This window comes from Tachyglossus aculeatus, unplaced genomic scaffold, assembly GCF_015852505.1.
Source record: "Tachyglossus aculeatus isolate mTacAcu1 unplaced genomic scaffold, mTacAcu1.pri scaffold_146_arrow_ctg1, whole genome shotgun sequence".
NCBI classification, from domain to species: Eukaryota; Metazoa; Chordata; class Mammalia; order Monotremata; family Tachyglossidae; genus Tachyglossus; species Tachyglossus aculeatus.
In genome coordinates, this window is record NW_024044870.1 from 346,831 (window position 1) to 358,910 (window position 12,080).

The window sequence follows — 12,080 nt, forward strand, 5'->3', positions numbered from 1 at the left end:
AATTTTGAAGTGGGACGTGCCCTTCCATTGCGTGCTGGGTATATTTATTAGTACTGTCACCCAACCAGTAGTCATGGCCACCTAGGCCTGCTGCTCCTGGGGTCCGTGCCGGAATGTTCTATCTTGCTTTCTCGGTTACCACGTGGCCGGGATCCGGGTCTTGAGGGCTGGAGAGAAGACAGGGGCTGAGGCGAGCTTCCCACAGCACTCCAACGAGCCCGGGGGCCAGGTCCTAATCTCCACGCCCAGTTGGGTGATCTCTGGGGAGAGGGAGAGGAAGCAAGCCCCAGAGGAGGGCAGGGTGGAATTCTGCCCACTGTTGGAATCCAAAGCAGCTGGGGCAGGGGAGAGGGGGCTGAATTGGGACTGGGATCAAGGTTCCCATCTTTGTGCAGAAGGGGAAGGGGATGGAGGCTAGAGGTCTGTTCCTGCTGTGTTGCCTGACATCTGCCATGAGAGACGGAGGGCTCGGTGCAGCGCGTGACCTGGCCAGCAACTCTCTCGACGTCTCCACCCGCACTCCCCCTCCCCTGATTCTCTTGTCCTGGAACGGTCACAGGCCGGTGACGCTGTTTGCCCACATTCCGGTTCAGCTGACAATGCTCAATAATCTCCCAAGTCCAAGCGGACATAGGACTGTTGGGGATGGTGGGCTCTACCCGGGAGAACAACCAGTACGGTCCTGGTACGTGACGCCCACCGGCCTCCGTATAGGGGCTGAGCATAGCCGTGCCGTTTTACGAAGGGAAGGAACACCACTGCTGGTCTTTTGGATATAAGTATGCACGTTTCAAAAGAAACCAAAGCTCAGAGGCTGGAGGTGAGTGGTTGGGATTGAGGGCGAATAGGGACTTAGCGCTCTGAGTGGTGACTAGTTCCATGCCCCTGGGAGAACAACAATGAAGGTTGACATCTCAAGGCCTCACCATGCCGGACCAAACGCTGCGAGTAAATGAAAGACGTGAGCGAGTCTTCAGGAGTCCCAGCACAGGCGGCGACGTGACCTCGGTCGGACTGAGGCACTTCGGGAATCCGCGGGGGCCACAGCTTGTGGCTGGAGATGGATCGGGGAGAGGAGACCACAGTCATGAGGCGGAAGTCCTCACTGACGGTCAGTGCATTGGACCTGGCCCTACCTGCACTGAGAGGACGGAGAAGCAGGGATTCGTCTCCAGGTCTGACTTCTGGATGAAGCCATCCAATCAGTTCAGTGTCGAGACCTCCAGCCCTGACCGCTGGGAGCCAAAGAATCTCTGGAAGGCCATCTCCAGCTCATTCACGGTGATGGCTTCACCGTCCGGCAGAACCTGGAGGAAGAGAGGGCAGAAGATGTTCTCACTACCAAAGAGAAAGCAAACGCTTCTTCTTTCAGTACTAGCCAGGTCCCCTACGGAAGTTCTTTTAGACGCTCCTGAAAGAACCAAGGGGCAGAAAGTTCTTCTGACAAGATTTCACCCAAAACCCTTTCCTTAGGAAAAGATACAGTTACCCAGTATCGGTACGGGAAAACGTATCCCAGGTGACGTTCCGGCGACTGCTTTAAAAAAGTATTATTCTTCTGAAGCCACTTCAATCTTCTCCACTTCAATCCATACTTCATGCTGCTGCCCGGATTATCTTTGTCCAGAAACGCTCTGGGCATATTACTCCCCTCCTCATAAATCTCCAGTGGCTACCAATCAATCTGCGCATCAGGCAGAAACTCCTCACCCTGGGCTTCAAGGCTCTCCATCACCTCGCCCCCTCCTATCTCACCGCCCTTCTATCCTTCTACAGCCCAGCCCGCACCCTCCGCTTCTCTGCCGCTAATCTCCTCACCGTACCTCGTTCTCGCCTGTCCCGCCATCGACCCCCGGCCCACGTCATCACCCGGGCATGGAATGCCCTCCCTCCCAACATCCGCCAAGCTGGCTCTCTTCCTCCCTTCAAGGTCCTGCTGAGAGCTCACCTCCTCCAGGAGGTCTTCCCAGGCTGAGCCCCTTCCTTCCTCTCCCCCTCGTCCCCCTTTCCATCCCCCATCTTACCTCCTTCCCTTCCCCACAGCACCTGTATATATGTATATATGTTTGTATGTATTTATTACTCTATTTATTTATTTTACTTGTACATATCTATCCTATTTATTTTATTTTGTTAGTATGTTTGGTTTTGTTCTCTGTCTCCCCCTTTTAGACTGTGAGCCCTCTGTTGGGTAGGGACTGTCTCTATATGTTGCCAATTTGTACTTCCCAAGCGCTTAGTACAGTGCTCTGCACATAGTAAGCGCTCAATAAATACGATTGATGATGATGATGGTGATGATTGATGATGATGATGATGATGAAGCGCTATGGGCATCTCGCGGGACTCTACAGCCCTCCCCCCTTTTAATCCTAACCCCTCTTTCCGGGTAAGTCACGTGACCTCCGGAAATTCAGCTACCGTGCCAATCCGCAAAACCGAGGGTCAACCCCATGGAAAAAGTACTCACCTGGAATGGCACTGGGCTTCTGATGGACGGGGGGAGCCAGTCTTCTTGGAAGAGGGGGTCACGAGGCTCTTGCCATCTGACGGTAAACAAACACACTTAACGAGGCTGAGTGGCGGGAGAGAGACAGGAGTTCCCCACCTCAAACTCCATGAACATTCAAGAGATGGCAGGTTCCCAATAGGAGAAGATATAGGAGGGGAGAGTCGGAGAGGCATTCTGGAGGTCACGCAGACAGGTCAAGGAGAAAGGGGCCGACTTTACGGCCAGAAGTGGGTTGGTAGGACAGGACTCTGGGAAGAAGCAGAAACGAAAGGATGTGAGGGAGGAAAAGAGAAAGGCGGAGGACTTACCTGAAGCCAGCGGAGAGACCTGGACACAGCGGCGCTTGGCAGCCTGGGTGGCGTCCTCATCGCAGCTGGAACGAACGGGCAACGAACGGGATCTCGGGATCCCGGGATCTCCTCGCTGGGGTAGCTGTCCATGCCTGCATTGGGTGCTGGAGGAATTGGCATAAGAGCTTCGGAGCAGGGCCTGGCAGACGGCAGTTCTGAAAGGCAAAGAGTCAGATATATCAAACCAATGCAGTCACCATGCCAACCCATCCGTCCTCAGATCAGCAGTCAAGGAATCCTGTCCTCGTAGTGCACCCAGGGACCAGCGGCTTCCCAGCTCCCGAGGAACCCAAGTGCTCTCCAGCCAGAGGTCACTTGAGCCCGGTCTCCAGCTTGCGGCTTTGGAGGCGGATTACTCCGAACCTGGACTTACCTGATTGAGCCTGCCCAAAGTTGCATGGCGGATAGGGTCCTTCAGAGAGATAATCTAATACACCAGCGGGGAGGGCCCAGCTGGATTCATCTTTAGCGATGAGGTCTTCAATGATTTGCTCCAACTCTTCTTGGGCCTCTGTCGGTGGCGACGGTATCTGTTGCAGAGCTGGGGCGGGAGAAGTCGGTCCAAGGGAACTGGAGCGCCCTGGAATTGGAGACACCATTAGTCATTTGGCATGTGTGTGCAAGACTGTCCAGAATCTGCAGATATCCAAGGTCCCTGGGCAGCCTGAACGGAAGGAAACAAACCAGATGCTGAGAAGGACGGTCAGACTAGGAAGTAGCAGCAGGTAGGAATAATAATGGTATTCGTTAAGCGCTTACTGGATGCCAAACAATGTTCTAAGCGCGGGATTGTAGGGAAAATCAGGTAACTACATAAGATGGAGAGGGACCACCTTAGAAACACCCAGGCCAGGCAATCATGGCCTGACCCATGGATGGCAGGGCTGAAAGGCAAAGAGTCAGAGCTACCAGCTTATTGCAGTCTCTCTCCCCGTTCTCGGAGAAGCACTTTAGGAATTCAGCCCGCCAGGTTCACGGATGATGATGTGTGACGAAAACTCCAGACGGATCCCGGAGTAGTCATGGGCTCTGGGAGAAGGTGAGGCATGGTGGTACCAAGCCGGGAAAGACCGTGGCCCCGATGGCCACGCACAAAGGTACCTAGAGGCTCCTGAGCTCGACACTAGCTCAGGTGATCTCCGGCCAGAAGTGCCCTGACCCCGATCCACGCCTGAGGTGGCAGTTGATTCTCCCGAAATCATACCAGAAATATCTCACTGGACCGGGTTCCCCATGTTTGGCGGGTAGCGTCCTCCAGAGAGACACTCCAGTACACTGGCAGGAAAGGCCCGGCATGATTCATCTTTGGCATTGAGCTCTTGAATGATTTGCTCCAAGTCTTCTAGAGCCACCTCCGGTGATGACGGTCTCTTTTGAGAAGCTGAGGCAAGGGAAGCCGGTCCAAGTGAGCTGGATCGTCCTGTGAATGGACGAAATCATGAATCAGTTGGCATGCACGGGTAAGGCTGCTCCAAATCGGCAAGGACCAAGGGCACGTGAAAGGAAGGAAGCGGAAAATACTCGGAGAAGAATGTCAGGACAGCAGGTATCATTAGGCTATGTAAGGAGAAACGGGTAGCTTGGCATGAGATGGAAACTCTAAGAAACACCCGGGCCAGGCAATCACGAGCTGCCCCGTGGATGGCACGGCTGAAAGGCAAAGCCTCAGATCTATCAGCCTAGGGCAGTCTCCAATACCAACCCGTCCTACTCTCAGATTCGGGGAATTCAGCCCGCCAACTTCACCGAGGAATATGTGAAGTTCACCCTCCCTCTGCCCATCCGCCCCTCCCTCTGCCCATCCGCCAAGCTAGCTCTCTTCCTCCCTTCAAGGCCCCGCTGAGAGCTCACCTCCTCCAAGAGGCCTTCCCAGACTGAGCCCCTTCTTTCCTCTCCCCCTCGTCCCCCTCTCCATCCCCCCGTCTTACCTCCTTCCCTTCCCCACAGCACCTGTATATATGTATATATGGTTGTACATATTTATTACTCTATTTATTTATTTATTTATTTATTTATTTTACTTGTACATTTCTATCCTACTTATTTTATTTTGTTGGTATGCTTGGTTCTGTTCTCTGTCTCCCCCTTTTAGACTGTGAGCCCACTGTTGGGTAGGGACTGTCTCTATGTGATGCCAATTTGTACTTCCCAAGCGCTTAGTACAGTGCTCTGCACATAGTAAGCGCTCAATAAATACGATTGATTGATTGATTGATTGATTGATTGAAGGGGAAAATCCCCTCCTGTAATGGGTTTACAGTCTAGAGGAGGAGACAGACATTAACATGAATAAATAAGTTATTTGTAATAAATAATTTAAATATATGTACATACGTGCTGTGGGGTTAGAGGTGGGGTGCATGTCAAATGTCCAAAGGTCACAGATCCAAGTGCTTAGAAGATGCAGAAGGGGGAGGGAGCCAGGGAAAATCAGGGAAGGTCTCTTGGAGGAGATGTGACCTTACTAAGGCTGTGCATGTGGAGCTGGAGGGAGTTCCAAGCCAGATGCAGGACGTGGGTAAGGGGTCAGTTGTGAGATAGACGAGATGGAGAAACAGTGAGTAAGTTGACATTAGATGAGGGAGGTGTGCGGGCTGGCCTGTAGCAGGAGAAGTGTGAGGTGAGTTAAGAGGTGACGAGGTGTCAGATGGCTTTAATGTGAATGGTCACGGGTTTCTCTCCAGTGCAGAAGGGGACGTGCAAGCACTGGAGTGTCCTGAGGAATGGGGAGACGCATATGGAATTTTTTTAAGAAAACTGATCTGGGCAGCAGAGTGAAGTCTGGGCTGCAGTGTGTAGATCTAGGAGGCAGAGAGAGGTGAGAGAGAATTTCCACTCCCCAGGAGACTCCATCAGCCCTCACCCTTGGGTGATTCACCTGTCCAGGAATTCCCTACCTCCACACCAGCTCCTTCTGGAGCTCCATCCTCCTCCCCTTGAGGTACACTTCCCCTAGCACTTCATTCCCCTCCCGCTAAGGTTCACTGTCCATGTAAATCCTCTCCCCGCTTCTACAAATGGATCACTCCTTTTGGAGATTCACTCCACCCCTATCCTAGAGGGTTTTGTTCCCTCTCCAAGTCCATCCCTCTCTCCCCAGCAGTTCACGCCCACTGGAACGCCATCCCTCCCTCCCTACCCTGCTCCTCTCACCCCCCAAACTAGTGCTTTGTGTACCCTGGAAATCCATTTTCCCCGGCCCGCAGTGGTTCACCCTGGCTCTACATTTATACCCTGTCACCACCACAACTCCCGTGGAACTACACACCTGTCGTTTTGGCTCACTCTCCCTGAAACGTCCTCTCCCTCCCCAAGTAGTACATTCCACCTCGAACTCCAGACCCTGTCCCCCGTGGTACATTCCACCTCGAACTCCCACCTTCTTCCCACTCCCAGCTCAACCTTAGTAGTTCAGTCCATCCCTCCAGACACAAGTGGTACTTTCTTACTCCAGCCCAGCCAGCGACCTTTGTTCCTCTAATGCCAACCTGCTCACTGCACCTCGAGCGTCTCTGTTTGGCCTCCGATTGCTCTCCCACATCCTATTACTAGTCTGCAATGCCCTCCTTCTTTACATTCGACAATTAGCCTCCTTACTTTCAAAACCTTACCCATGGAACATCTCCTCCAAGAGGCCTTCTCGGACTAAGCCCTCATGTCCTCTTCTCCTACTCCCATCTGTGTCAACTTTGCACCCTTCATTCCCCCTTCCTCAGCCCCACAACACTTATGTCCCTAGCCGTCAGTTATTTATTCATATTAATGTCTGCATCACCCTCTAGACTGAAAGCTCCTCGTGGGCAGGGTAGGTATCTACCAACTCTGTTATAATGGGCTCCCCTATGTTTAGTACAGGGCTCTGCACACAGTAAAGGTTCAGTAAACTTGATTGATTAGAAAACAGACTAAACCATGGGACCGAGCCATCATTGTTTTAATAATGAAAATAATATCTGTGAGATTTAGTATGTGCTTGCACTGTGCCAGACACTGTGCTAAGCACTAGGGTAGGTATAGTGGGGCTCACGTATCCACAAACGATTAGTTTATTTTGAGCTATGAAATCTTCATCAGGAGCAGTCTTCGAGATGGCCCAATAAACCACCACTCTACTTAGGTGTCTCATCCATTGCCTCAGTCATTAAATTATGAGCCTAGAGCAAGGGGGCAGGGGCAAGGAAGAGAGAGGGTGGATTATGAATTGACCCCCTGCCCCTCCCTCAGCGACCCTGTGTTTCCCATCCCCTGTCATTCCCCTGCCCTTCCTCTCTGTCTTCCAGATGGGTGGGGACACAGACAGACTCACCCCTGAGGATCCAGAATGCAGCGTTCTGTGTTTCGGGCACCTCCTAGCCACCAGACATAACCCCTCTCTCTTCGCGTAGGATCACGTCTTCTGACTGGCAGGTGCCAACCTGAGGACGCAATTCATTAGTGGATTATCAACCAACCCCTAACTAGGTGAAGACAGATGAGATAGGGACCACACAGCTGCTTCCGCTAGCCAAACACATCTTATGCTAGCACCTCTCTGATCCCCAGTCTCACCGACTCACCCACTGTCCATGTAGGAGAGAGTTCTGCTATTGAATTCCCACTTTAAAGATAAGGAAGCTGAAATTCAGTGAAGTTCCCCCGGGCCCTACCCACCAACGCATCTTCTCCCATTAAGCCTTCTTTTCCCCAACTTGTTCTCCCTTCTGCATTGTCTGTACACTTAGATCTAGAACCTCTAGAGAATTGATATTCGCCCCATTCTCAACACCACAGCACTATGTACACATCTTTCAATTATATATTTCAAATGACATTCATATTAATGTCTTGTCTCCCCCTCTAGATTGTAAGCCCATTGTGGGCAAGGGATGTTTCTGCTAATTCTCTTGTATTGTACACTCCCAAGCACTTAGAACATTGTTCTGTACATCGGAAGCACTCAATTAATACCACTGATGGATTGATCATGGGTTGGGATGTGTGTGTTAGATTGTTGCATTTTACTCTCCCAAACTCTATGTATGGTGCTCAGCACACAATAAGCGCTTAATGAATACAACTGACTGACTGACTGACTGACTAACTGACTGATTAAGTCCCGTATCTGAGAATATACAGCAGGCAAGGATCAGAGTGGTTATTTGAAATCAGGTCTCTGGACTTCCAGTAGTGTGCACTGTCCACTAGGTCATGCTGCTTCTCCCCTACTACTGCTTAGTAATCAATTACGGAGAAGCAGCGTGGCTCAGTGGAAAAAGCACAGACTTTGGAGTCAGAGGCCACGGGTTCAAATCCCGGCTTCGCCAATTGTCAGCTGTGTGACCTTGGGCAAATCTCTTAACTTCTCTGTGCCTCAGTTTCCTCATCTATAAAATGGGGGTTAAGACTGTGAGCCCCCCGTGGGACAACCTGATCACCTTGTAGCCTCCCCAGCTCTTAGTACAGTGCTTTGCACATAGTAAGCGCATAATAAATGTCATTATTATTATTATTATTATTAATTAATCAATCAATCAATGGTATTTATTTAGTGCTTCCTGAGTACATAGTAGTGTACTGAGCACTTAGGGGACTCCAATACAACATCATTGGTGGGCATGTTGCCTTCCCACAACAAGCTTACAGTCTAGAGGTGGGAGAGACATTCATATGAAGAAATAAATTATGACTGTAGACATAAGTGTTGTGGAGCAGAGGGTGGGGCGAATATCAAGCATTTAAAGGATACAGATATGAATGCCTAGGTGACACAGAAGGGAGAAGGAGTAGGGGAAAAGAGGGCTTAATCGGGGAATCAATCAATCAATCAATAAATCAATCGTATTTATTGAACACACTGTGTGCAGAGCACTGAACTAAGCGCTTGGGAAGTACAAGTTGGCAACATATAGAGACGGTCCCTACCCAACAGTGGGCTCACAGTCTAGAAGGGGGAGATAGAGAACAAAACAAAACATATAAACAAAATAAAATAAATAGAATAGATATGTACAAGTAAAATAAATGAATAAGGTAATAAATACGCACAAACATATATACATATATACAGGTGGTGTGGGGAAGGGAAAGAGGTAAGGCGGGGGGATGGAGGGGGGAAGAGGGGGAGAGGAAGGAGGGGGCTCAGTCTGGGAAGTGAAAGGTATTCTGAAAGTGAATGGTATTCTGGCGAGACACAGAAACACAAAAAGGAAGTAAAAAGAGGAAGGATAGGTTGGCTTTCTCCCAGAAACTCCTATAATTTTCCATATTTCGGGTGTGGAAAATCTGGCTTTTATCTCACACCATTAGATTATTATTCCTCTGAAGAATGTCATGGGAATTATCACACCCGATCTAAGTGTTCTTGTAACATAGCCGAAGGCAGATGCACGGTTCTGGGAGTCAGAGGACCTGGGATCTAATCAAGGCTCTGCCCTTTGTCTGCCGTGTGACCAAGGGCAAGTCACTTCACTTTTCTGTACGTAAGTTACCTTTTCTGTAAAATGGCTATTAAGAGTGTGGGACAGGGATTGTGTCCACCCTGATCATTCTGTATCTACCCCAGAACTTAGTACAGTGCCTGGCACAAAGTAAGTACTTAACAAATACTGTTTTTATTACTATAATCATCATTAATTATTATCCTTGCTCTTTTCGTCTTAAAAACTGTTAAATGTAATGCACGATATAGAACAATTGAAGATAGCACCCAGGTATCCAGCTCGCGGCTCAGTCCCCTGCAGCTCCAATCGATGAACTATATGGCTAAGGAATGTAGATAGATAGATAGATAGATAGATAGATAGATAGATATAGATATAGATAGATAGATATAGATATAGATCTCTATAGATATATCTATCTATTTATATAATGGCACAAAAGCAAGCACTTAAAAATTACAAAGAAATAATGAAACCTTTATTTTCTTTAAAAAGGGAAGGTAATCTTTCCCCACTTCAAAGAATCGAAACTATCCAGATCCTGTTTTCTGACGCCCAAGATAAAGTCCTAGGGATCCAAAAGGGTCCAAAAGTTTTTACCTCGGGCCTCACCCCAGAAAAAAACAGGAATGGATCATCGATATTTTGGTAGAAATACTTTTATCAGTTCTCTGGTTTAGCCAGACTATGCTGCTTTTTCACATGATTTTGGAAAGGCATGAGAGTGTTACGTGAACCTCCCCTTTATGAATGGTATTCAGTTGTGCTCAAGAGAAACCTCTCCCAATTCTTCTCAGAATATGGAAAAGGAAGGAGCCTATTTCTACTACCATTTATTCAATCAATCAATTACATTTATCACATGCTTCCTGTGCAGAGAACTGTACTAAGCACTTGGGAATGTATAGTACAAGAGACGTGGGAGATGTGATCCGTGCCCACAAGAAGCTTACCATCTATTCTGTGCAGATCACTATACTGAGTGCTTGGTAGGGATTTCTCCGGCTCTCTGCAATCTGACATTTCCTCCTGTCTTCAGTACATCTCTACGTGGGTGACTTCCTGTCATCTCAACCTTAACATGTCCAAAACAGAACTCCTTATCTTCCCACTCAAAACCTGTCCTCCTCCTCAATTTCCCATCAATGTAGATGACACCATCATCTTTTCTGTCTCACAAGCCCATCACCTTGGCATTGTCCTTGGCTCCTCGATCTCATCCAACCCACATATTCAATCCATCACTAAATCCTTCCAGTCCCACCTTCACATCATAGCGAAAATCCACCTTTTCCTCTCCAACCAAACTGCCACCACGTTAGTACAATCAATCATCCTATCCTGCCTGGATTACTGCATCAGTCTCTTTGTTGACCTTCCAGAAGCAGTTGACCTCCCTCCCCACACTCCAGTCCTTACTTCACTCTGCTGCCTGTATCATTTTTCTATAAAACGGTTAAGTCCACATCTCCCCACTCCTCAAGCCTCTCCAGTGGTTTTCTACTCCCACCCCTGTCCCATATCCAACAGAAACCTCTCAGGATCAGATTTAAAGCCCTTGTACAGCTCACTCCCTTTTACCTCACCTGGCTGCTCTCCTCCTGCAATCCAGCCCGCACACTCTGCTCCTCTAATTCCCACCTACTCACTGCACCTTGTTGTCCGCCAGCAGACCTGGCATGACTGACTCCATCTTGTGCATACCGACGGTAAACTTCCATTTTGTGCAGGCCGACAGCAACTCCTTTTTGTATTTTATGCGAGGCTCAACAACAGAATGTCTTCAAGGACAGTAACAAGTAACCCGTCTATGCAAAGTTGTAGGACCTATCACAAGTAACTCCTGTCTGTACAAGGCTGTGATAACAGAGACCAATGAAAATTCGACAACCATTCTGTCGGTCCTCATTGGTTCCCTGAAGGTTCTCATTGCTCACTCCCGCATTGCTGTAACTCAATAAAGTACACAGTGGGAAGGGAACACGGGGCTGTTCATCACTCGTACCCCTCCAGGGTGAATGGGCGAGCAGTCAGCTTTCCTCCTTTACTGTTCTATCTGACCTCACGTCTCTGAGTCATTTTTCCTATCTGAATTAACACCTTGGGTTCTCGAACCCTGCGGCTGTTATACACCAGTTAACTTATTTTGCACCCTACTTTCGATAACAACCTCAATCACTTCTGTCTCGCCGATGACTTCTTCCAAGTCCTGTCCCTGCCCTGGAATGCCCTCCCGTTTCATATGTGACAGACGATCATTCTCCCCGTTTTCAAAGACGTCCTGCAGGCTTATCTCCTCCAAGAGGCATTTCCCTGACTAAGCCTTCATTTGCTCTTCTCCCAATCCCTTCTGTGTCTCCCTTATTTCCTCCTTTTACTCATCCCTCTCTCAACCCCACAGCACTTATGTCCACATCTGTCATTTATTTATTCATATTAATTTCAGTCTCCCCATCTATATTGTAAGCTCCCTGTGGGCTGGAAATGTGTCTACCAACTCTGTGACATTGTTATATAATTTTCGCCCAACATTCAGTGCAGTACTGTGCACATAGTAAGCGTCCAATAAATAGGACTGACGTATTGATTTATTTATCGATTTGCGTATCATTCGCAGTACTAATTGAAACTAATCCTCTTGTTTGAGGGATCACAGATACCATTCGATCACGGGTTTCTCCCTAAATCCCGCTGGGAACGTGGGAACCTCCATCCCTCTGCAGACAAAAAAAAAGGAATCATCATCACTTGAAAAATGAAGTCACCCATACTGCCCATCTCCATCTTTATTTCAGAGTG

General features: G+C 48.8%; 1 pseudogene; it reads right to left on the reverse strand.

Moving 5' to 3' along the window:
* Positions 1-973: 973 nt before the first annotated feature.
* LOC119923129 lies at positions 974-10,983 on the reverse strand (annotated as a pseudogene).
* Between the last annotated feature and the right edge of the window lie 1,097 nt (positions 10,984-12,080).